General features: G+C 41.4%; 1 protein-coding gene across 1 annotated transcript in view; it reads left to right on the forward strand.

The window, feature by feature from the left end:
- Positions 1-443: 443 nt before the first annotated feature.
- The window catches only part of LOC117501698 (tetraspanin-18-like), a 56,143-nt gene continuing 34,760 nt past the window's right edge, over positions 444-21,826 (forward strand). Inside the window, exons 1-2 of the mRNA XM_034160659.1 lie at positions 444-454; positions 4,865-4,893. The gene's annotated coding sequence lies outside the window, so the exon portion shown is untranslated. The remainder of the gene's footprint in view (positions 455-4,864; positions 4,894-21,826) is intronic.

Here is a 21,826-nt window from a genome sequence, read left to right on the forward strand (position 1 = left end):
GGAACTGTTAAAAAGTGTTTTTCACTGCTCAAACCATAACATTACAGGCTTATTAAGCCTGAAGGTCAAATTGCCCGAATGTTTTCCTCCAGAGGAATTTATTCGACCTGGGGATCATTTGGCTGTTTCTTATCTCAACGCACAAAGACAATAAACTGCTTTTCACAGGACTGAAGCATGCGCCATTCCCCCCCACCCCCTTCCTATCCCCCATCAACACTCCCCACCCCGGCGTCTGCTCACGTCACTCCTTTCACCTTCTGCGGGGGCGGTGCAGTTTTAGGGTTGCTGCATGGCCTTCACCCACTTGCCTCAATTCGGATAACTGACTTCTTCAAACTTAGTGCACATAAACAATGTCAAATGTGTATGTGCTGTCTTTAATTCTGATTTGTGCCATTATTATGGTAAACAAGTAATAATTGTGGACTAATTGCTGTCTGAGGTAACTGGAGTGTAAACGTAATTTCTCCACTGTGAGATCAATAAAGTATATCTCAACTATTCAGGGAGGGGACGGATCATTGTTCCAAAGGTCCCTAAAGACGGTCGGTCAGCTAGCGGCATGCTAACAACACGCTAACAGCATGCTAACAGCACGCAGCAACAGTAGTGCTATGAAGAAACTGTCCAAAACAGCAGTGACATCTTTCCCTACTTTAATCTTCTGCAGTATTTGAAAGTTTATCTGAGGCATGTCCTTTGTTCGGCATCTGGCCTGGCAGCGTGCAGGTGTTAAAGCTCCGGGCGTCATCCTCCTGTAAGCTCCTCTGCCGCTCGGGCTTCTTGGTCGGGAGTTACGCATCTCCACATCCAGACTGATGGATCTCCAGACCAGTGGGCCTTCACAATATTGAATAGTCACCATTTAGTGAGATCACATAGCGTAAATTAACTTCTCCAGTCCCGCGTGACTGGAAGCTAAATCACAAAGTGCTCCGCATTCAGATGATCAGATGTTTGGGTGATTTAGCTGCTGTGGCTTCTTAATTAGCTGTAGTAGCGACGGCGTGAGGGACGTCGGAACAGATTTAAAAAACCTCCAGCCACATTTTTCTCCAAGTGCTGAACCAGATGGCCGCAGGCTTTAATAAAAGTGGCATTTCAGGCAATTACGGGAAGAAGAACGGTGTGTGTGTGTGTGTGTGTGTGTGTGTGTGTGTGTGTGTGTGTGTGTTTGGGTGGTTCAGTTTGTGCTTCAATTGGTCTGAGTGTCAGATAATATGGGGGGACGTTTCCAGTGTTCTGATCTCCTGGTGTTGTGGTTTTGCTTAATGAACATCAGTAAATACAGAGGATTAGGGAGACAGACACCCTCTCTACTTTTAAGATTAGGCTTAAAACTTTCCTTTTTGCTAAAGCTTATAGTTAGGGCTGGATCAGGTGACCCTGAACCATCCCTTAGTCATGCTGCTATAGACTTAGACTGCTGGGGGGTTCCCATGATGCACTGAGTGTTTCTTTCTCTTTTTGCTCTGTATGCACCACTCTGCATTTAATCATTAGTGATTGATCTCTGCTCCCCTCCACAGCATGTCTTTTTCCTGATTCTCTCCCCTCAGCCCCAACCAGTCCCAGCAGAAGACTGCCCCTCCCTGAGCCTGGTTCTGCTGGAGGTTTCTTCCTGTTAAAAGGGAGTTTTTCCTTCCCACTGTCGCCAAGTGCTTGCTCACAGGGGGTCGTTTTGACTGTTGGGGTTTTTCTGTAATTATCGTATGGCTTTTGTCTTACAATATAAAGCTCCTTGGGGCAACTGTTTGTTATGATTTGGCGCTATATAAATAAAATTGATTTGATTTGATTGTCATCTTGAGAGCTTCTCCTCTGCTGCTCGGTGGAGCCGGAGGCTGGCGGCTTGCCGCCGCGTCCACTTCTAGAGGTTTGTGTGTAATTGGGTTTCTGGGGAATTAGGCGTCGATCTCAGTGTTTCTCTTTCGTCTCTCAACATTTGGTTTGCCATTGACTGAAGTGTTGGAAGCAACCTGGAATAATTTCTTTTCATCATATTTTCATCTCAAGTGAAATGATTCTTTGGATTTTAAAGTAAAAAGGAAACAACTTTGAGTTTGTTACCAGCTGCACTTTGCTAATGGTGACGCATACGTGCATCCGCTGAGGAGGTCATGTGATCAGAGGCGGTGTGTGTGTGTTTTGGTTTGTCTTTTTGTAGGTTTATGCCAAATATCTTCATCTGATGGGTTGGAAGGATCAAACTGTTCAAGAAGAGGGATCATGTTACATTTTGATGAGGGATGGGAATTGAGAACCAGTTCCAGATTGTTCATAACTATTCCTCTTATCTGCTCCAAATAGTGCCCAAAAAAGGAGGCATAGAACTTTTTTTGGTGCTGACACATTTTCTTGAAAACTTTGAAGGCCATATCTCAAGTATAATGTAAGATCTTATTGTCATCCACCTGTGGGCCAAAACTATTTGTTTTCAGCAAGAAGTTGTCTTTGGCTGTGACCGCAACAGGACAAACTGGATGTTCCATGGTTTTCAATGAGAGGCTGATGGGAAAATTCAACCTCCTGTGTAAAGTAGATGTTTTTTTTATCTTTAACAAGAAGAAAAAAATGGATAGCAAGAGATGGATTATTTAAGTGCAGAGAGTTGCCTGGATTTAAACAGGTAAGAATGTTTTAAGATGCCGTCAGAACCATGGTTCCCTGTTTTAATATAACCCTGTACAAAACGTTTCAGTGAAGTCAGTTACCTCTGTTGTTACCTCTGTCTGTTGCTGCAGACAGAATTCTGCTGTGAGGGTTTTTCTGCTGCACACATGAGCAAGAAGTTTAACGTTGACTTGATTTCCACTGGCAAACTATGTGTAACGGAGGCCAGCAGGTGTTGCTGTGCAGATGTAGTTAGTAAACCTCACTCCCAACAGCTCAAAAGGATTCTCTGGTCACAAGGCCAGAGCCCTGGGTTTTAGCCTTCTGGTTAGAGAGTCCGACTTCTATGCCGAGGATCGTGAGTTCGCGTCCCGAGGGGAGCGAATGGGCGGAGTCATAACACAACACAGAGTGCAGCCACTACATATGAACAAGTACAGAACAAAACAATCACACAACCATCAGGAAAGTTCTCTGATATCCGCTCAAAGTTTTGAGCTTGTACACAACTTTCTTACGGGCTCACCAGACATCAGCTGACAAGGAACACATTTAATGAATAAAAAAGGATTTATACAGGACAAAACCAGACACAAACAGGTGAGTTATTTATGATTTATTTTCTTATTCGTGATGAAATCAAGACATTTTATTAAAACTGGCGTTCCGACAGATGTAATGTCAGCCATGCTTGCACATCGGCCCAGAATATTGTGTGGAATGCCCAGGGCACTCCCCACACGCAAGTATGGTAATATTTTTTGATTTTTCATATTGGGCCCATAATCTACAAAATATGTGACAATAAAGCAAATCTGAGACCATGAACTTGAGAAGCATTTATTGTTTTCTTAGTACCTTTTTCTTGATGGCCAAAGAGCAAACTGACGGCTCACATCTCATTTGTGAGAGGAATTCCTTTAAAGGAACCAGCTCTCATTAAACTGGGTGAAAATGCTGGACCTGGTCTGATATAGAACCTGCTGCATGATCCTGTCAGCATCCACAGGACATCAGGCTCTGAAACAATCACTTCATACAGTCCAGCCTGGACTCCAGGATCATGATGTAACCTGAGGCCTAATGTTGGTGTATGAAGGACTCCTCTCATGGAAACGACTCCTTCAGTCGTCACACGTGGATGGAAGCGGTTCTTCAGCTCTGTTCGAACCTTGCAGGAGTCATCGTTTTGCTTCGTGTTGTCTTGCAGCAGTTCTCGCTGAAATAATGGAGCAGCAAAACGCCAGGGAGCCGCTCGCTGTGTGGGCAGCGATGCTGTCAACAGATTTTGGAAGCTTCTGCACATCCGTGAGTCACGCGCCTTCTGTTTGACAGCCTGCATCACGAAAGGTTAACGGCAAAATGCACTCACGACTCCAGCCGCAACACATCACCAATATATTTACCAATGGAAATTCATAAAAACAGACAGAGAATATTTTTGTTGTGTTCAGAATGACTTTGTGTCAACGGAACGGTTACTGAGAGAGACTCCGATCAGGAACTCAGCTACGACATTTTGGACACGTGTCGCATTTCTCTGCATGCCATCCAACACATATTTGCCCGCGTGGCTGATGGATGGACTGGTTATCTTCCTGGGTGGTTGCCATCCAAGATAATCTCATTTAGGATGAAGCTGTGGAGCGCACCCCAGTTTTGATGTTTTGTGTGAACCCTTTGGTCCCTTTGGCATAAATATCTTACTGTAACATGCCGTTAAAGCACCAACATTCAGCATCAATTTGTTCTTGCTTTTATGCAGCAGTTACCATAGAAACTGCCACACATCAGTTGAATGGCCCAGGTTGTGGATTAAATCCGTTTGTCCACCTTGTCTGCTTATGAAATAAAACAGGTCCTGGATCTGCACCCGCCTCAACATCAACTCTTTATTTTGTCCAGTCGCCCGACCGCATTTCATGGAAATATTCATAAAACTGACCAACACAACTGTCACAACAGCAGGTTGCAGTAAAAGTATGTTAATTTAAAATGCGTGCTCTGTTTTTCTGAGTTCTAATTATTCATCATCAGGATAAAAACGACAGTTAAAAGTGCAAAATTATTAAGCAAAAAAGAGCGGATTTCTGCATGACATCGTAATTCTTTGGCAGGTTTTTATCTCCATCTTTCTGAGATAACACTCTCATGGATACGTAATTATTAAAATCACTTCTCTGTCCTCTCCTTTACAGCGAATGTAAAGCAGTCTGAGGTCAAAGGTCAAAGATTACCAGCCTTCCAGTTCCACTGGAACCCAAGAGCCATTAACAGGTACAGATGGTACGACGCTTCATCCCGTTTGTTCTTAAAACACTCACTCAGCTGACGTCTGCGTTCTTATTTCAGCAGAAGACGTGTTTTCACATCATTTTAAGGACCACACTGGAAATAAGCGTTCATGCTTTCATGTGTTGTCCTGGTTTATAATGTCATATTTACATGTTGCGTGTTTATATGCATTATTTGCTGAATAAAATCAAATTAAAAAAATCATGTATGTGAATTAAATATGTTTAAGTATTTAATCTTATAACTCCTGAACTCTTGCACCTGTGATGTCACACGTCCTCCAGAAAGTATTCACAGCGCTTCACTTTTTCCAGATTTTGTTATGTTACAGCCTTATTCCAAAATGGATGAAATTCATTTTTATTCCCCTCAGAATTGTACTCACAACACCCCGTAATGACAACATGAAAAGTTTTGTTGTTGTTGTTTTTTTTACAAATTTATAATGGTGCAAGCAGTACATACAAGTACCAAGAAAGACACATTTGATGACATCAACAAAATAAAAATTATGAACAATTTGATGCCTTCAATTTTTATCCCCAGTAGCATCACCACACACTAGCAAGACGAACGTGATGGCGCGCTGTCAAGCAGAAAGGTTAGCGCACCAATCTGCCCATTGGTGGATCCACGAGTGCAGAGGTTTGACTGCAGTCAGACAGCTCACGTTTAACCATCTTCATAACACCAGCAGAAAATAGTTTGAGTTTGGCACCGAGGTTCTGACCTCATCACTCCCTGCAGATTCTTGCTTGTAATATTGGGGTGACGATTATCGATTATCTACGCTTTGCTCGGACCCCACAGATGGATGCTGGTGTGGAGGTGCGGCTGAGCAGCAGCAGTGATGTCGATGCAGCAATGGCAACATTTAACAGGCAGAGGGGGAGTTGGGAAATTTGCGTCTTTAAATAGCCCGCCCAGTTTGGAGGGTGTGTCTGGTGGATTGGGCAGACGGTGTGTTTTGTGATAATTATGTGAACTGAGGCATGTTGGCGTTTTGTGGAGTAGCAGCTTGAGTTGTCTGCCTGAACTATCAATCAATCAATCAATTTTTTTTAATATAGCGCCAAATCACAACAAACAGTTGCCCCAAGGCGCTTTATATTGTAAGGCAAGGCCATACAATAATTATGTAAAACCCCAACGGTCAAAACGACCCCCTGTGAGCAAGCACTTGGCTACAGTGGGAAGGAAAACCTCCCTTTTAACAGGAAGAAACCTCCAGCAGAACCAGGCTCAGGGAGGGGCAGTCTTCTGCTGGGACTGGTTGGGGCTGAGGGAGAGAACCAGGAAAAAGACATGCTGTGGAGGGGAGCAGAGATCGATCACTAGTGATTAAATGCAGAGTGGTGCATACAGAGCAAAAAGAGAAAGAAACAGTGCATCATGGGAACCCCCCAGCAGTCTACGTCTATAGCAGCATAACTAAGGGATGGTTCAGGGTCACCTGATCCAGCCCTAACTATAAGCTTTAGCAAAAAGGAAAGTTTTAAGCCTAATCTTAAAAGTAGAGAGGGTGTCTGTCTCCCTGATCTAAATTGGGAGCTGGTTCCACAGGAGAGGAGCCTGAAAGCTGAAGGCTCTGCCTCCCATTCTACTCTTACAAACCCTAGGAACTACAAGTAAGCCTGCAGTCTGAGAGCGAAGCGCTCTATTGGGGTGATATGGTACTACGAGGTCCCTAAGATAAAATGGGACCTGATTATTCAAAACCTTATAAGTAAGAAGAAGAATTTTAAATTCTGTTCTAGAATTAACAGGAAGCCAATGAAGAGAGGCCAATATGGGTGAGATATGCTCTCTCCTTCTAGTCCCCGTTAGTACTCTAGCTGCAGCATTTTGAATTAACTGAAGGCTTTTTAGGAAACTTTTAGGACAACCTGATAATAATGAATTACAATAGTCCAGCCTAGAGGAAATAAATGCATGAATTAGTTTTTCAGCATCACTCTGAGACAAGACCTTTCTAATTTTAGAGATATTGCATAAATGCAAAAAAGCAGTCCTACATATTTGTTTAATATGCGCTTTGAATGACATATCCTGATCAAAAATGACTCCAAGATTTCTCACAGTATTACTAGAGGTCAGGGTAATGCCATCCAGAGTAAGGATCTGGTTAGACACCATGTTTCTAAGATTTGTGGGGCCAAGTACAATAACTTCAGTTTTATCTGAGTTTAAAAGCAGGAAATTAGAGGTCATCCATGTCTTTATGTCTGTAAGACAATCCTGCAGTTTAGCCAATTGGTGTGTGTCCTCTGGCTTCATGGATAGATAAAGCTGGGTATCATCTGCGTAACAATGAAAATTTAAGCAATACCGTCTAATAATACTGCCTAAGGGAAGCATATATAAAGTGAATAAAATTGGTCCTAGCACAGAACCTTGTGGAACTCCATAATTAACTTTAGTCTGTGAAGAAGATTCCCCATTTACATGAACAAATTGTAATCTATTAGACAAATATGATTCAAACCACCGCAGCGCAGTGCCTTTAATACCTATGGCATGCTCTAATCTCTGTAATAAAATTTTATGGTCAACAGTATCAAAAGCAGCACTGAGGTCTAACAGAACAAGCACAGAGATGAGTCCACTGTCTGAGGCCATAAGAAGATCATTTGTAACCTTCACTAATGCTGTTTCTGTACTATGATGAATTCTAAAACCTGACTGAAACTCTTCAAATAGACCATTCCTCTGCAGATGATCAGTTAGCTGTTTTACAACTACCCTTTCAAGAATTTTTGAGAGAAAAGGAAGGTTGGAGATTGGCCTATAATTAGCTAAGATAGCTGGGTCAAGTGATGGCTTTTTAAGTAATGGTTTAATTACTGCCACCTTAAAAGCCTGTGGTACATAGCCAACTAACAAAGATAGATTGATCATATTTAAGATCGAAGCATTAAATAATGGTAGGGCTTCCTTGAGCAGCCTGGCAGGAATGGGGTCTAATAAACATGTTGATGGTTTGGATGAAGTAACTAATGAAAATAACTCAGACAGAACAATCGGAGAGAAAGAGTCTAACCAAATACCGGCATCACTGAAAGCAGCCAAAGATAACGATACGTCTTTGGGATGGTTTTGAGTAATTTTTTCTCTAATAGTTAAAATTTTGTTAGCAAAGAAAGTCATGAAGTCATTACTAGTTAAAGTTAATGGAATACTCAGCTCAATAGAGCTCTGACTCTTTGTCAGCCTGGCTACAGTGCTGAAAAGAAACCTGGGGTTGTTCTTATTTTCTTCAATTAGTGATGAGTAGAAAGATGTCCTAGCTTTACGGAGGGCAGATCATGACTTGCCCATCAAAAAATTTGTCGCCTTTTACATTAAATTTTTTAAGACTTTTTTTAATTCAGGCATCTCCATATTAAAATTTTTGAAATGTTGCTCTTTAAAGTCACAGTGAAAATGAACCTCTGCAACATGACATATTAAATAAAAACATCAAACTCAAACAATAGTGTAAATAATATTAGTGTAATGCAACTAAACCATCACTTTTACAGTCATTAGCTCAGGGGATGGATACATGAAAATTTCCAAGTCACTGAATGTATTTTGGACATCATTTCCATCAATCATTGAGAAATACAAAACGTATGATAAATCTGTTTCTGGAGTCACATATTAATTCCATAATATATGGTTTTGTGTGTGTTTGATATTTGGTCACGTCTGTCCAACACTGTACAACTTTATCCTGGACAAATCAAATCAATTTTATTTATATAGCGCCAAATCACAACAAACAGTTGCCCCAAGGAGCTTTATATTGTAAGGCAAAAGCCATACAATAATTACAGAAAAACCCCAACGGTCAAAACGACCCCCTGTGAGCAAGCACTTGGCGACAGTGGGAAGGAAAAACTCCCTTTTAACAGGAAGAAACCTCCAGCAGAACCAGGCTCAGGGAGGGGCAGTCTTCTGCTGGGACTGGTTGGGGCTGAGGGAGAGAACCAGGAAAAAGACATGCTGTGGAGGGGAGCAGAGATCAATCACTAATGATTAAATGCAGAGTGGTGCATACAGAGCAAAAAGAGAAAGAAACACTCAGTGCATCATGGGAACCCCCCAGCAGTCTCTAGCTGCAGCATTTTGAATTAACTGAAGGCTTTTCAGGGAACTTTTAGGACAACCTGATAATAATGAATTACAATAGTCCAGCCTAGAAGAAATAAATGCATTAATTAGTTTTTCAGCATCACTCTGAGACAAGACCTTTCTAATTTTAGAGATATTGCGCAAATGTAAAAAAGCAGTCTTACATATTTGTTTAATATGTGCATTGAATGACATATCCTGATCAAAAATGACTCCAAGATTTCTCACAGTATTACTAGAGGTCAGGGTAATGCCATCCAGAGTAAGGATCAGTGTTGCCAGATGTAGGATAATTATCGTATTTGTAGGATAGTTTTGCCCTCTGTACGATGTACGATCAATAATGGGAAAAAATCCAATAGGTACAATAATTTCAGTTGGTTGCCCAAACACGCATCTCTCTCTGACACCCAAGAATCATTTTGCAGGCGTTGCACTCAGGCGGCATCAAATGCTGGCTTTGGGCGGCCGGGGCGAAGTCATTTGAAAGCCCGCCCCCTCTCCATACAAAGTAATGAGTTCCCATCCAATCTCTGCCATGACAGGAAGATTCCCCAACCAACAGCATCTTTTTTTTTCGAAACTTTATTTCAACAAATGCAATAACAAACGAACAAAACACAAGCGCAAAGAGATATACAAGAAAAATTAAAAAAAGTTCAAGTTCCTTATGGAGGTGTCAACATTTTTTCTGTGTTCAACAAAATCTGCACAAGTGGCCATGGCATCGGATGACGACAGCGACCTCGAGGTTGAATTCGACTCTTTCTAGTCTGGTAATTAACACGTTTGTGTCCCTTCATGGAAAAAACAAATCTTTCTAGTCTGGTAGTGCGTTTGCTTGTGCATTTGCGTTCTTTTTGAGCCATAGTTTCCCCATTACTATAATTACTGTTTAAAAATGTGACATAAAATTCTTTGTAAAGTAAAAAAAAAAAAAAATCTAAAATAGCTACGTTGTATGCGTTTTGTTTGTGTACGATAATTTCTCCCAAAATACGATAATTTTGAGGTTTTGGTACGATAGTTTCATATTTCATATCTGGCAACACTGGTAAGGATCTGGTTAGACACCATGTTTCAAAGATTTGTGGGGCCAAGTACAATAACTTCAGTTTTATCTGAGTTTAAAAGCAGGAAATTAGAGGTCATCCATGTCTTTATGTCTGTAAGACAATCCTGCAGTTTAACTAATTGGTGTGTTCATGGATAGATAAAGCTGGGTATCATCTGCATAACAATGAAAATTTAAGCAATGCTGTCTAATAATACTGCCTAAGGGAAGCATGTATAAAGTGAATAAAATTGGTCCTATTACAGAACCTTGTGGAACTCCATAATTAACCTTAGTCTGTGAAGAAGACTTCCCATTTACATGAACAAATTGTAATCTATTAGATAAATATGATTCAAACCACTGCAGCACAGTGCCTTTAATACCTATGGCATGCTTTAATCTCTGTAATAAAATTTTATGGTCAACAGTTTCAAAAGCTGTACTGAGGTCTAACAGGACAAGCACAGAGATGAGTCCACTGTCTGAGGCCATAAGAAGATCATTTGTAACCTTCACTAATGCTGTTTCTGTACTATGATGAATTCTAAACCCTGACTGAAACTCTACAAATAGACCATTCCTCTGCAGATGATCAGTTAGCTGTTTTACAACTACCCTTTCAAGAATTTGTGAGAGAAAAGGAAGGTTGGAGATTGGCCTATAATTAGCTAAGATAGCTGGGTCAAGTGATGGCTTTTTAAGTAATGGTTTAATTACTGCCACCTTAAAAGCCTGTGGTACATAGCCAACTAATAAAGATAGATTGATCATATTTAAGCTCGAAGCATTAATTAATGGTAGGGCTTCCTTGAGCAGCCTGGTAGGAATGGGGTCTGATAGACATGTTGATGGTTTGGAGGAAGTAACTAATGAAAATAACTCAGACAGAACAATCGGAGAGAAAGAGTCTAACCAAATACCAGCATTACTGAAAGCAGTCGAACATAAAGATATGTCTTTGGGATGGTTATGAATAATTTTTTCTCTAATAGTTAAAATTTTATTTGCAAAGAAAGTCATGAAGTCATTACTAGTTAAAGGAATACTCGGCTCAATAGATCTCTGACTCTTTGTCAGCCTGGCTACAGTGTTGAAAAGAAACCTGGGGTTGTTCTTATTTTCTTCAATTAGTGATGAATAGTAAGATGTCTTAGCTTTACGGAGGGCTGTCATAAATGTACTCGCAAGCAAAATCAGACCCGAAGCCACGGACTCACTCTGGATTCTGAGCTTAACTTAGAAAATCATATCGGTATCATAACTGGGACAAAGAGAACCTGTTCAAGGTGTGAGCAGGTGTTAGATTAACTCTCTAAAGTGCTTCAGTCAAAACGCCAACAAACACAAACCTGTGCGTGTTCATCCTCAGAGACGTGGGTGAGAGCGCATCTCCACAACCACAGAGGGGACCGTTCATGATTCTTGACATTCTCTGACTGTGTTAAATTACCCAGCAGCCCCCACTGTTGATTTTGAGTTGGGTGGGGGTCACAGCTGCTGTGGAAGATAGGAAGCCATCACCACGGACACCAGCGTGGAGAAACGTCCCTTCTGAGGTCAAAGGTCAAGTCTGCACATTGTAATGATTTGTTTTTTGGGTGAATAATGAGTTTGTTTGGGGTTAAGATTGTCTGACAGGAAACTAAAACAGTATTTCTAAACGTGTTTCATATAAATCAAATTGACAGTTGATGGATTTATGTTTTTAACCCATTTTGCCCCACTGGTGTTGCCGAAGTGTATCACTGTCATTTTCTACTCACAATTAAAATTCTCAAAGGTACTAATGCAACTTTTTCCACTTATAAAAAAAAAATCTGGGCATAAACAAGTTAATGTTTCTGAGATGGACATTTTTCTGATTTTTTTGTCTGGTAATCTTAAATAAATCTGTTGGTCACCTTTAAAGGTACAAAAAAAAAAGCTTAGAGGTGAAGTAAGTTTCAGCAATAATTTTATTCAGCCCAGTGAAGATCTTTTTGACTTTTTCAGAACCAAACACTGATGTTAAAAATAGATTTTGTCAAAATACAGAACAGAAATGGTTCTTGAGAACAGTTAATTGCATATTACAAGAACTACCTTTATGACATCACAAAGATCTCTGCACACAGACTTGGTGTGAAGCCAGTGCAGGTTATAATAGTTACAACTTCCTGTTTCATTCTGATTGGTTAAAATGTGTGTGATTCCTGTGTTTATATTTATGCGCCCTGGTTTTTTGTTTTGTTTTGGGGTTATTTTCTATCCTTTATTGTTCTTTTTGATAATGGCAGCAGTTCTTTGGATTAGGGATGGGACCGATCTGATCCCGATCTGATCCCGGATCAGTATTAGATAGATTTTCCAAAACATTAACTGAATTGTTGCTGAAAATGTGTGCTAAAACGTTTAGCCGCTTCACTGTCCTAAGGCTGTGAAACGCCAGCTCAGCGTGCAGCCGAGGAGGACAACGAACAGAGATTCTGTCCGCTGAAGGGGAGAAAGTCTCCATTAAAGTCCTGTGCGTGAGCGTCGATGATGACATTTATTTTACCGTTGAAAGGCTTCGTGTTTCCAAAAAGTTTGAAGTTTGTGCAGCACTTAAACAGCAAGAGAGGAAGAAAAAGAGAGAGCGATGGGGGGAGAGAGAATGCGAGCGAGAGAGAGAAAGGGAGGGAGACAGTCAGAGAGCGAGACAGACAGAGAGAGATAGTGCTGACTTTTCTTTTTAAGTCTATAAAAAACAAAAGTACTTCATTCTTTCACCAAAACATCTAATCTAGTCTTTCATCTTAGATGCACCTTCTGGCAAATTGTAGCTGAACTTTCAGGTCTCCTTTTTAAGAAAATCCTCATATAAAATCAATAATAATAATATTAAAGCAAACAGAGCTCTGGTATCGGATCAGAAAAGTATCGGTGTCGGCAGATATCCAGATTCAGGTATCGGGATCGGATTGGAAGTGAAAAATTGTGTATCGGTGCATCCCGAGTTTGGATGCAGTGACTGTAAATGATTGTCTTTTCTTTGACAACGTGACGATGTACGTCGTGGTGTGTTTTTGTTTTTTCCTTTCCATATTTTTCCTTAAAGCGTGAACGTGTAATTGTGTTGTTTTTGTTCTTTCCACAAACACAGCGTGACTTTCTGACATGAGTGATTTGTCAGAGATGTGTTGATGATTTTTGTCTTTGTGGGCTCTGACCTCATCCACACAGGCTGCAGTCTCCCACAGTGCACTGCCTGTCATGCACGCTCTGGTTAATTGCAGCGCGAGCAGCGGTTATTTAATTAAAGTAAAAGCTTCATGCAGAATGCTCCACTTAGCTGTAAACGCAGGCGTGCACAGCTGAGCTGGGACACGCTGACTGCAGATTACTCCATCAACATTATTAACTCCAGAGAACGAGGCGAGTGATCACAAGTTATCTACCTTTGTGATGTCATAAAGGAGCTTCCAAGAAAACCTGTCACAGTGTCAGATTAGATGTGGGAGCGAACAGTGATTTGACATGTCATCGGATCGACCGCTCTACAGAACCTTCTCGGATTCTGAGCATCAACCACCCCGTCCCAGGCCCACCCCACCTCAGGAATTTAACCATCGATCTGCTGAAGCCAGGCGGAACGTGGGTGTCCTGTTAGCTTTTACTCATTCTTGGGGTCTTCAGCACTGAAGTACTGATGTGCTGGATGATCATTCCCAGAGAAACACGCCACGTGGCCAACACGTTGTAGCTGTCATTCCCTCATGATGTCAGTTGATACAGAGTGATTCCAGCCAAGAGTCATCCAGAGACACCTGGCTCCAGTGAGGTCCACCTCAAATCACTGGTTAGGGCAGTTATGGTTAAATAACAGGCCATAAGCAGACTCTGCTCTTTATTCAACCAAGAGTCAGGAACACCCGGAGGAGCAAAGTGGAGACGCAGAGTGATGCCCCGATGCTTTACCGAACCGGAGGCCCATGGCTACACCAAACTGCTGATATGCTCAAGGAACCGCTCCTGATTGACCATCACTTGGCGTCAGTAACTGGTGTCATTCGTTCTGTTGCCACATCAGGCTGTGCTTTGGTTAGGAACATAGTCAGGTCAGGAATATCCTGACATATTCACATTTTGACATCGTCAAGGTCCTACAACCAAACAGCAAGACAAAAAGCTCCAGCACCCTAAAGACGTGGAATTAGTTCTCCTGCAGAGATATCAGGATCACCAAACACCTCTGTCCAGTGAACCCCAGGACTCCGTAAGTCGTCCATGAGCCAGAAGTCAATTTTGACCGAATCAGTACCACTTAAGGCGACTAAAAGAAATCTAGTTTCAGTGAACCTTGACCTACAAAAAAGGTATGGTGGCCATCCCAGGGTGACAGCTTTAACCAGGTAGGGTCAAGGGAGAATTACACAGAGGTCAATATTGGAAACAATCAAACAAACAGCAACAACCCACCAGTCATTTAAAAGTAGAAAAGTTGTAGTTTAGAGTATCTATGACTGAATGTTGTGGGGTAAAAACAGTAAAAAATGGTGGCAAAGGTCAATTTCAGTTTGTACAGGGGTCAAAGGTTAAAGCTGCTCCAATTTGGTGAAAAGCGATTGTGTTGAATGCTTAGTCTCCAAAGTAATGGTCAAAGGTCAGACATTGGATTCTGTGACCTATGTCACCCAGTAACATGATAACTAAGCACAACAGATGGTGTAAACTAGTCCTGGTTAAAACCAGTTTTGCTGAACCAATACTTTGCATCACTTGACTCACGGTTTGTCCTGTGTTATAATGTTCTGTCCTGGAGGACGAATGCAGAACGGTGCTTTAATAGTTAAACTAAACTTACCGTTTTCAGATCTGTTCCAAACACTTTCACCTGTTTTGGTGAATATCAGTCAGTTCAGTGACATTTTCAGTAAAGGGGACAAATAATGAGGTAGAATAAATACAGTAAAAATGTATTTAGGGGAAGAGGAAACTGTACTTTAACGGTGAATGGATTACAGCGCCGCGTCCTGCAGTCAGATTACTGAAGGACATAAACATCTCCAGTATCTCCGGTGGACGTCCTGCATGGTGCTCATCACGAGCACCGTGCAGGAAGTTTGTGCCGTTCTGAAAAGGTTTCCAAGCAGCTCGCTGCTGACAGGTGGCTGTATGTGGAGTTTAGCTGGTAAACACCATAAGGGCACAGTTGGTCGTCTTCACACCCCCACTGATGGACAAACTAACATCAACATGTCAACCTCAGTGCCACCGGCCAACATCCGCGCGTGTGTCACACCGGCCCACAGGGACAGGCTGTCAGTGTCCCAAAACCCACAAAAACCATTATCACACACTTCTGTCACGTTGTGGTTGTGCACGCTCGCATGTTAGGCTGTAGGATTCCTCAATTTCTGCATCTTTTTTGATTTTCACTGCAGATTTTCTGACTAAATTTCACTTAATTCTTGCATAATTCACTGTTGGTTCATGGGCCCGGTGGGTTTCCGGTGCCGCCTGGAGGCGGGATCACATGGAGCAGCGACTACTGAGGGACATAGCAAATTCTTGATTTTTGTAAAAGGTTGCAAAACAGTTCGCAAACAGTTTTTAGGGATGCAAACAATATTTCTTGTTGCAAAGAAATGAGCAAATAAATTTTTCTGCAAGCGTTTGCAAAGCAGTCGTAAGTGTTTCTAAACAGATGTAATACGTATCGCTAAAGTTCCTTGTATTTTTGTGAGTAGTTTTGGTCTGTGTGCTGGTGCTGTTACTTCATTTTGTTATTTGATACATGTAGCTATACACGTGCATGTAAGTTATAACTTTTTGGACTTGGAGTTCTGTGCCATGTTTTCTTTTGGGTAAATATTTTGGGTAAATGTGGTAGATGGTGTACATGTGATGGAACTATTGTACGTCAGTTGGAAATAGTTGTGACTAATCTCCTTTGGTGATTTTGAGATTAAATATACTTTTTTCTTCTCAGTACTTTTGCCTTTATTCATAAGTCTGACATCTAGGATTCGCCCCACATTTTGCCAGAAGTTGGCAAAAACTCCCAAATGTTCCCAAATGGTGGCAAATAGCTGCTAATCATCGCAAACACTTTCACTAACATGTACTAACAATCACTAATGTTCACAAGCTGTCTTTCGCAAACATTTGCTTGAATTTTGGGAAAATGTCACTAATGACGTAACCAAATGCTGATTTTCTTCAACATTAGTTAGAAAAGTTGGCAAATCCAAAAACTGCAATGTTCATCAGCATTCACCGCTCGGTGAGATTCCATCTTAAGGTAGCAAAACTACATTTAAAGCCAGTCTCAGTGTGACACGATCAACACAATAATTAGGGAATAACCCTGTTGTGTCTGATGATTTGTAGACGTTCATGCTGGAATTAACGGAATATCTGTTTTACCTGCTCTGCTAACGTGTCGCCGGTAAAACTCGACTTGTACCATCCAATATCTAATCCCAGGATTGGAATGTGAATCCGTACTCCCATTCTAATCCAATTCCATCATTTGCATGGTTTATTTTTCTGTAAGTAATTCAGTCGGCTAACCGTTGTGAAAGGGTGTGGTCGGCTCGTCAAAGCTTACCGTAGCAACAGTGTCTTAATGCCAAACTGGAAATTCTGTGAGCAGACACACAGATTTCTGCATCTCATCAGCTGCACTGAGTTAAATCCACAGTAAATCCATCTATCAATCCAGTTAAATCCATTAAATCCACGCATTTCGGCATCGTCGCCGCTGCACTAGTTTGTCGCTCTCAGCTGACAAGCACCATTATTGACATCTGCGCAGCAGCGCGGTCAGGGCGCGGAGTAACACATCAAATGTGAAACAGTTTTAATATTTTGCCACCATCAACATGATATTTTATGGTCTGAAAACTCATACGATTAACCAATCATATTTGTTGGAACAAATGTAATTGGATTAGAATAAGACTGAATAAGCTGGTCAGGAAGTCCAGCTCTGTCCTGGGCTGCCCTCTGGACTCTCTGGAGGAGGCATCTGAGAGGAGGGTGTTAGCCAAATTCAAATCCATCATGAACGACTCCTCTCACCCTCTGCACTGGACTGTAGTGGAGCTGAACAGCTCGTTCAGTGACAGACTGAGGCACCCTCAGTACAAGATACCACAGGTCGTTCCTCCCTGCTGCTGTCAGGCTGTACAATAACACTGTGAAATAACCACATGCAATAATATGTCCACAAATCACGTGCAATATTATTAATATGTCCACAAATCATGTGCAATATTAATATGTCCACAAATCATGTGCAAATTTTATTACAGAGATTAGAGCATGTCATAGGTATTAAAGGCACTGCGCTGCGGTGGTTTGAATCATATTTGTCTAATAAATTACAGTTTGTTCATGTAAATGGGGAATCTTCTTCACGGACTAAAGTTAATTATGGAGTTCCACAAGGTTCTGTGCTAGGACCAATTTTATTCACTTTATACATGCTTCCCTTAGGCAGTATTATTAGACGGTATTGCTTAAATTTTCATTGTTACGCAGATGATACCCAGCTTTATCTATCCATGAAGCCAGAGGATACACACCAATTAGCTAAACTGCAGGATTGTCTTACAGACATAAAGACATGGATGACCTCTAATTTCCTGCTTTTAAACTCAGATAAAACTGAAGTTATTGTACTTGGCCCCACAAATCTTAGAAGCATGGTGTCTAACCAGATCGTTACTCTGGATGGCATTTCCCTGATCTCTAGTAATACTGTGAGAAATCTTGGAGTCATTTTTGATCAGGATATGTCATTCAAAGCGCATATTAAACAAATATGTAGGACTGCCTTTTTGCATTTACGCAATATCTCTAAAATCAGAAAGGTCTTGTCTCAGAGTGATGCTGAAAAACTAATTCATGCATTTATTTCCTCTAGGCTGGACTATTGTAATTCATTATTATCAGGTTGTCCTAAAAGTTCCCTAAAAAGCCTTCAGTTGGTTCAGAATGCTGCAGCTAGAGTACTGACGGGGACTAGCAGGAGAGAGCATATCTCACCCGTGTTGGCCTCTCTTCATTGGCTTCCTGTTAATTCTAGAATAGAATTTAAAATTCTTCTTCTTACTTATAAGGTTTTGAATAATCAGGTCCCATCTTATCTTAGGGACCTCATAGTACCATATTACCCCATTAGAGCGCTTCGCTCTCAGACTGCGGGCTTACTTGTAGTTCCTAGGGTTTGTAAGAGTAGAATGGGAGGCAGAGCCTTCAGCTTTCAGGCTCCTCTCCTGTGGAACCAGCTCCCAATTCAGATCAGGGAGACAGATACCCTCTCTACTTTTAAGATTAGGCTTAAAACTTTCCTTTTCGCTAAGGCTTATAGTTAGGGCTGGATCGGGTGACCCTGGACCATCCCTTGGTTATGCTGCTTTAGACGTAGATTGTGGGGGGGTTCCCATGATGCACTGTTTCTTTCTCTTTTTGCTCCGTATGCATCACTCTGCATTTAATCATTAGTGATCGATCTCTGCCCCCCTTCACGGCATGTCTTTTTCCTGGTTTTTTCCCTCAGCCCCAACCAGTCTCAGCAGAAGACTGCCCCTCCCTGAGCCTGGTTCTGCTGGAGGTTTCTTCCTGTTAAAAGGGAGTTTTTCCTTCCCACTGTTGCCAAGTGCTTGCTCATAGGGGGTCGTTTTGACCGTTGGGGTTTTTTATAATTATTGTATGGCCTTGCCTTACAATATGGAGCGCCTTGGGGCAACTGTTTGTTGTGATTTGGCGCTATATAAGAAAAAAGTTGATTGATTGAGTTGAATAACAACTTGTTTACAAATCCCTGCACTAATGTCACCTTATCACATCTAAATTCCACTTCACATATTGTAAATAAGATGCTCCTATCTCTTTTTCAATCCCAATCATGTTTATGTATATGCATATGTACTTATATATGTACGTATATATACACACACACACACACACACACACACACACACACACACACACATACATATATACTTGTGTGTGTGTGTGTGTATATATATATATATATATATATATATATATATATATATATATATATATACAGTGAGGAAAATAAGTATTTGAACACCCTGCGGTTTTGCAAGTTCTCCCACTTAGAAATCATGGAGGGGTCTGAAATTTTCATCTTAGGTTCATGTCCACTGTGAGAGACATAATCTAAACAAAATCTGGAAATCACAATGTATGATTTTTTAAAATAATTTATTTGTATGTTACTGCTGCAAATAAGTATTTGAACACCTGTGAAAATCAATGTTAAAATTTGGTACAGTTGCCTTTGTTTACAATTACAGAGGTAAAATGTTTCCTGTAGTTTTTCACCAGGTTTTCAAACACTGCAGCAGGGATTTTGGTCCACTCCTCCATACAGATCTTCTGTAGATCTTTCAGGTTTGGAGTTTCAGCTCCCTCCAAAGATTTTCTATTGAGTTCAGGTCTGGAGACTGGCCAGGCCACTCCAGGACCTTGAAATGCTTCTTACAGAGCCCCTCCTTAGTTGCCCTGGCTGTGTGTTTGGGGTCATTGTCATGCTGGAAGACCCAGCCATGACCCATCTTCAATGCTTTTACTGAGGAAAGGAGGTTGTTTGCCAAAATCTCGCAATACATGACCCCATCCATCCTCCCTTCAATATGGTGCAGTCGTCCTGTCCCCTTTGCAGAAGAGCACCCCCAGAGTATGATGTTCCCACCCCCATGCTTCACGGTTGGGATGGTTTTCTTGGGGTTGTTCTCATCCTCTAAACATGGTAAGTGGAGTTGATTCCAAAAAGCTCTATTCTGGTCTCATCTGACCGCATGACCTTCTCCCATGCCTCCTCTGGATCATCCAGATGGTCACTGGTGAACTTCAAACGGGCCTGGACATGTGCTGGCTTGAGCAGGGGGACCTTGCTGCCCTGCAGGATTTTAAACCATGACAGCATCATGTGTTACTAATGTAATCTTTGTGACTGTGGTCCCAGCTCTCTTCAGGTCATTGACCAGGTCCTCCTGTGTAGTTCTGAGCTTTCTCACAATCATTCTTACCCCACAAAGTGAGATCTTGCATGGAATCCCAGACCGAGGGAGATTGACAGTCATCTTGTGTTTCTTCCACTATCTTATAAATAATCATAACAGTTGTTGTCTTCTACCAAGCTGCTTGCCTGTTGTGCTGTAGTCCATCCCAGCCTTGTGCAGGTCTACAGTTTTGTCCCTGGTGTCCTTAGACAGCTCTTTGGTCTTGGCTATGGTGGACAGGTTGGAATGTGATTGATTGAGTGTGTGAACAGGTGTCTTTTATACAGGTAACAAGTTCAAACAGGTGCAATTAATACAGGTAAAGAGTGCAGAATAAGAGGGCTTCTTAAAGAAACATTAACAGGTCTGTGTGAGCCAGAATTCTTGCTGTTCTTGCTGGTAGGTGTTCAAATACTTATTTGCAGCAGTAACATACCATAAATTATTTTAAAAATCATACATTGTGATTTCTGGATTTTGTTTTTAGATTATGTCTCTCACAGTGGACATGCACCTAAGATGAAAATTTCAGACCCCTCCATGATTTCTAAGTGGGAGAACTTGCAAAACCGCAGGGTGTTCAAATACTTATTTTCCTCACTGAATGTATATATGTATATATATATATATATATATATATATATATATATATATATTCTATTTCTACCTCATTTTCCTATTTTATTGTACTGTTACAAGTATTATTATTATTGCTTACCCTCGCACACGCTGTTTGATGAACATTTTCCTCTACTTGCACCCACCTTGTGTGTTTTTAAGAGCTGACGTAACATGTGAATTTCTCCTCTGTGAGATCAGTAAAGTTTATCTTATCTTAGAATGTCCAATAATCTGCTCAGTGGCAGCTATAATGGGTCAGAGAACACTGTGGACCTTTTAGACCTGTTACTTTAGAGACCAAAGGCAGGAGGAGTCTCAGTGGCCAAGCCCAAGATGGACCTAAAGTCCTTCTCCTCTGCTGGACACCAGTGGATTGATCCCTCTGGGGACTTCAAACGAGAAGCCAGAATGGAATAAGGGATAAACTGGTGGATTGGGGCAGTGTTGGTTGAAGGTATTGAACTTTCAGAAGGAGAGACGTCATAGATGTTGTAGAATTTTTGAGTTGACATCAGCAAAAAATGAAACCAGCGAGCAACAATCACCAGGATTCAGTCATACTATGCAGAGAGAGATTCAGATACAGTTGAAGCAGAAAACAGATGCACGTGGAGGAGACCCCAACGGATACGGCATGCCAACATACCCACAGAGCCTTCTGCCTTACACACCCTGAGAGCCATGTTAAGGCCCCTTGCCATAGTGAAAACATGGTCAGATGTTTAGTCATGCACTTGGAGAAACACAACGTGTTCCATCAAGAAAGACAAACAACCCAGCGATGACCCAGGCCCAGTTACGCTGCTCCTGCAGACCTAAAGGAAACATCGATTTTTTTTTCCTTCACAATAGATACAAGTAGAAAAAAATTAGTTTTCTTTGCTTGGTGGCTGTTAAGGAGATCAGAAATCCAGAAGGACCTCAGAGATGATCCAGTGCTCCATTGTCTACATGTGTGTCAGTCAGTTGAGGTGTTTGTGGTTATGACGCCTCCTGTTGGAGGTCTTTCAGGCACGTGTGACTGTGAGGAGTTCCTGGGTTGGATCCAGTGCACACCATCTAGTCTTGGAAACATCGTGGGACTCTTTAGGACTTGCTGAAAGATTGGAATGTGGAGAGA

This window comes from Thalassophryne amazonica, chromosome 2, assembly GCF_902500255.1.
Source record: "Thalassophryne amazonica chromosome 2, fThaAma1.1, whole genome shotgun sequence".
In the NCBI taxonomy this organism is placed as follows: Eukaryota; Metazoa; Chordata; class Actinopteri; order Batrachoidiformes; family Batrachoididae; genus Thalassophryne; species Thalassophryne amazonica.